Source organism: Salvelinus sp. IW2-2015, linkage group LG7, assembly GCF_002910315.2.
Source record: "Salvelinus sp. IW2-2015 linkage group LG7, ASM291031v2, whole genome shotgun sequence".
NCBI lineage: Eukaryota > Metazoa > Chordata > Actinopteri > Salmoniformes > Salmonidae > Salvelinus > Salvelinus sp. IW2-2015.
Genome location: NC_036847.1, coordinates 20,704,097 through 20,709,289, shown reverse-complemented (window position 1 = coordinate 20,709,289; position 5,193 = coordinate 20,704,097).

Below are 5,193 nucleotides of genomic sequence, written 5' to 3'. Positions count from 1 at the left end.
CATCTAGCCTGTAACGTTCTGACCATAGTTCTTGTGTGTTTTGCTTGTTTTAGTGTTGGTCAGGACGTGAGCTGGGTGGGCATTCTATGTTGTGTGTCTAGTTTGTCTGTTTCTATGTTTGGCCTAATATGGTTCTCAATCAGAGGCAGGTGTTTTATGTTGTCTCTGATTGYGAATCATATATAGGTGGCTTGTTTTGTGTTGGGGTTTGTGGGTGGTTGTTTCCTGTCTTTGTGTTTTCTCTGCACCAGATAGGGCTGTATCGGTTTGCCACATTTGTTATTTTGTATTCGTTGTAAGTGTTCACTGTTTTTATCGTTTTATTAAACATGTTGAGCACTGGCTACGCTGCGTGTTGGTCCGATCCCTGCTACACCTTCTCTTCTCTTGAAGAGGAGGAAGGCTGCCGTTACAGAACCACCCACCAATCTCGGACCAAGCAGCGTAGCAACGGGCAGCAGCAGCAGCAGCGAGTTCAGGAGTGGACATGGGAGGATGAGCTGGACGGAAAAGGACCCTGGGCAGAGCCAGAGGAATGTCGCCGCCCTAAAGCAGAGCTGGAGGCAGCAAAAGCAGAGAGGCGGCATTATGAGGCGCTAGCAAGGCAGAGCGGCTGGAAGCCCGAGAGGCTCCCCCAAAAATTTCTTGGGGGGAGGCTAAAGGGGTGTGTAGCTGGGTCAAGTAGGAGACTTGAGCCAACTCCCCCTGCTTACCGTAAGGAGCCAAGGATGGAACCAGAGCCAGTGAGGACGGTATTGGAGGTGAGCGAAGTAGAGACTGTGAAGGATCTAATGGGGAAATTGGAGGAGAGAGAAATGAGGGATTTGCTGGTTTGGTGCATGAGGCACGACATCRGCCCGACGGAACATGTRGGGGATTTGATGTCACCTGAGTCAGCTCTCCATACTCGTCCTGAGGTGCGGGCTAGCCGTCTGGTGAAGACTGTGCCAGCCTCACGCACCAGGCCTCCTGTGCGCCTTCCTAGCCCTGCACGTCCTGTGCCAGCTCAGCGCACCAGCTCTCCTGTGGCAGCCCCATGCACCAGCTCTCCGGTGCCGGCGCCACGTACCAGGCCTCCAGTTCCAGCACCCCGCACTCTCCTTGAAGTGCGTGCCCTCAGCCCAGTACCATCGGTGCCAACACCTCTTCTCTTGAAGAGGAGGAAGGCTGCCGTTACATAGCCCTTCTTTCTGCCTCACGTCATCTCGCCATCGGCCATCTTGCACCCTCTCTGGGAGATTGTGTTAACGTGACTCTGTGTCCGTGTTCCCAGTTCTTCCATAGATTCTAAGGGCCTTAGCTGTAGGTCTCCATAAATTCAGAGGCAACAAGTTTGCACAGATACCATAGAGTGACATTGAATTTAGATGTTATATGGTAATTATACAGGTGATCACTTTTACAGGACTMAGTCATTTGATTTTCATTATTTGTTTCCTGCCCGTATCTGCAATTTTAGGCATTGTAATTACATAATCATAATACGGTTATTAATTATAAAATAATTACAGAGCAATTATGGCATGATGCGACTTACACACACACACATACACACACTGTGCAGCCTTGACAGTCCTCTAATCGATGCTCCACCAGTGTCTGTTTACAAAATTTCTAAATAAAGATTCAGCGCAGGGCCGCATGTGAGACAAGCAGAAAATCACCTTTTCAATCTGCGTCATTCAGGATTTATGAGTGTTGTCTGGCAGGGGCCTCCATCTTGTCGCCCTTCACTGTGACCAGCGATCTGTGACAGTAGTGCAATAGCAACAACATCCAAACAGGAGGCCATTGTAAACCAGTCAAGCTTGAGATCCCATCAACAGCCAACGTGATCTCAGGGCAATTTGTATTTGTCTGTAAGTAAATGTGTGACACTCCATTTAGTATATGTTACGTTACGTTAGGTTACATTATAAAAGGAATAGCGGTCGTACAATATCATATGAATTAGAGGACGTATAGTATCATACCTCTTACCCGGTTGTACAATAACACACGAATTGGATAATGTAACTTATCATACATCTTGGAGGATAGTATTGCACGTCTTTATCTGAGACACCAAAGGATAATTAGGGGAGAATTTACCTTGGTTATGTGAATTTATGTAGCAGGTTAGGTGAATTGGGTTAAGTTTAGAGTAAGGGTTACGGGAAGGGTTAACTACAATGCTACAGTTGTCCCCGACGCGACTAGAAACATGCAACATTTGGATTGCTAGACTGTCACAGATTACGCCCACCCATCCTCCTCGACCAACCTCCCTACTTTCGTTTCTGTCTCATTTAACTAGACCATTAGTACTGCAAGTATTGTACGTCTTGGAGGTGCTCAGAAATATGTAAAGTATATTTCGTATGGCTCTGAGGCCAGGCTGCAGCAACACAGGGGGAAAAAGAGAAGGAGACGGGGGCAGTAAAATCCTAATATACTGTACATTGAAAGCACAAGCAGTTTGGCAAAGCGAAATATACACACTTCATGGTGCTGTAATTGATGAAAAATATGTTTGTTCTTACCAATCCAGTGAAGATAACCCTACTGTATAAAAGCAGGGTATTGATAAACATTTGTCGAAAAGGAGAAAAGTGTGAATGGCTCTCGTAACTGGTCAGCAGTGTCTCCCTGCTATATATGTAGTTAAAATCTGTCTTAACTCACACTCCACATGGAAAATATACCATAAGGTCTCTAAGAAACACTGCTGGAGGTGATATCTCTCATCACCATGGCAACTGTAAATGGTTGGCTACTGAGAATTACTCCTTTTTGCTGTAAATAGTGTGTGTGGTAATTCTAAATTAAATGTAGCTATTTCTTTTTCATGGGGTGCACAATTGTTATTTTAATGTGCTTCATGTCTATATTACTTTAGTCTGTCTGGATTCTTTGCTTGATTAAAAGTTTCCTGCGAAGACATGAGAGAATAACTGTAGATCTACTGTGAACGCTTGAAGTTAGAGAAAGAACCCAGTTGATGAATGGTACAGCATTACAAACCAGGCCCAAGACATATTTTGAATGAAACCATTGGAACATCTATTAAATATGTCAAATGAATCTTTGGCTGAAAATACATTATCCAGAGACCTAATTAGCAACAACTGTTATGGTTCTATGGTTGTTATAGTTTTTCTATTACCTCCCTCCTAAAGCAATAAAACAAGGCCTGATACTACGGTGCTATTATTTCCTCTACCCACCTCCAGATGTATAACTTGATTAACTGCAGGTAAAACTTTGTTTAATCTTTAATACACAGATACAACATCAACTATTGTTTTAAAGAAGTTAACCTGGTCCTTAACTTAAAGATGGTCAAGGGAACCGTATAAGCCTACAACTGCACTCTATTATGTTAATAAACATGTGATGTGGTTACTGATTACCGTTTCCTCCATTTTGTCCTTGTGGCATTCAAATCAACATGCAGGAGCATATTCCGAATAGTGGCTCGGCTCTGACAACAATGTTAATCAACAACCAACTGCAAAGGGGATCCCCTGACAGAAGGAAAGCCAGAACTTGATGTAGTTTGCTTCAAAATTAGTTTATATTCAGCTCCTCAGGTTCCCACACTAAATCGTCCTGCAGAAGGACATGACACACATTGATCTAAAAACGTGAAAAACAAGTAGACCTACTGTATGTAGGGATATTATACTAACGGTAAAACATTTGAACCTTGTCAGTGCCATAAGGCATGCATGCCTGAGGAGACAGAGTCAGTGAAAGTCAGGTACTGTAAAACATAAAACAGGAGATATCACAGAGGACAGGGTTTCTCCTGTATCTACAGCTGTAGTACAGTCATCATGTGAGCAATGAATTTCAAGGACCATTTGGCAAAAACGAATAAAAAAGAAAACCTTGAAATCAATCCACTCTTGTTTCCTCCTGCTGAACCACAAAGCCACCATTAATAACCCCTGTTCAACAGAATGATTAACTTGTACCATGATCCCTGAAGATGTTGGGTCTTTTTATGCGGAGTCTTCTGGCTGTGTTAATAACATCTCTTCCCCCCAATGTATTTGGGCTGTGCCGCTGGATCATTTCCATAGAATAATTTCCATTGAATGATCCATCCTTCCAAACGGAACAATATAATTTCACACAAGCTGTGAGAGCTGATTACCCTAATCCGCGGAGGTCACCAGTGATTGCATCACAGCAGAGCAGATACGCTGTGTGCACCCGAATCCACACTGTGACTCCATTATTTAACATCAGGGTGATCTGGTGGCCTGAATTAGTCAACTACAAAGCATTGTTTGACTCCACATTTCACCCTGAGATACAGTGCATTCGGAAAGTATTCAGACCCCTTAACTTTTTCCACATTTTGTTACGTTACAGCCTTATTCTAAAATGTCTTTAAAAAATAATTAAATCCTCATCTACACACAATACTCCATAATGACAAAGGAAAAAACATATTTTTAGTAATGTTTGCAAATTTATAAAAAATAAAAAACAGAAATACCTTGTTTCAATAAGTATTTAGACCTTGTGCTACGAGACTCAAAATTGAGCTCAGGTGCATCCTGTTTCCATTGATTATCCTTGAGATGTTTCTACAACTTGATTGGAGTTCACCTGTGGTAAATTCAATTGATTGGACATTATTTGGAAAGGCACGCGCCTGTCTAAGGTTCCACAGTTGACAGCGCATGTCATAGCAAAAACCAAGCCATGAGGTCAAAGGAATTGTCCGTAGAATTCCTAGACAGGATTGTGTTGAGGCACAGATCTTGGGAAGGGTACCACAAAATGTCTGCGGCATTGAAGGTCCCAAGAACACAGTGGCATCCATCATTCTTAAATGGAAGAAGTTTGGAACCACCAAGAATCTTCCTAGAGCTGGCCACCTGGCCAAACTGAGCAATCGGGGGAGAAGGGCCTTGGTCAGGGAAGTGAACAAAAACCTGTTGGTCACTSTGACAGAGCTCCAGAGTTTCTCTGTGGAGATGGGAGCACCTTCCAGAAGGACAACCATCTCTGCAGCACTCCACCAATCAGGCCTTTATGATAGAGTGGCACCGACGGAAGCCACTCCTCAGTAAAAGGCACATCACAGCCCGCTGGGAGTTTGCCAAAAGGCACTTAAAGGACTCTCAGACCATGAGAAACAAGATTCTCTGGTCTGATGAAACCAAGATTTAACTATTTGGCCTGAATGCCAAGCGT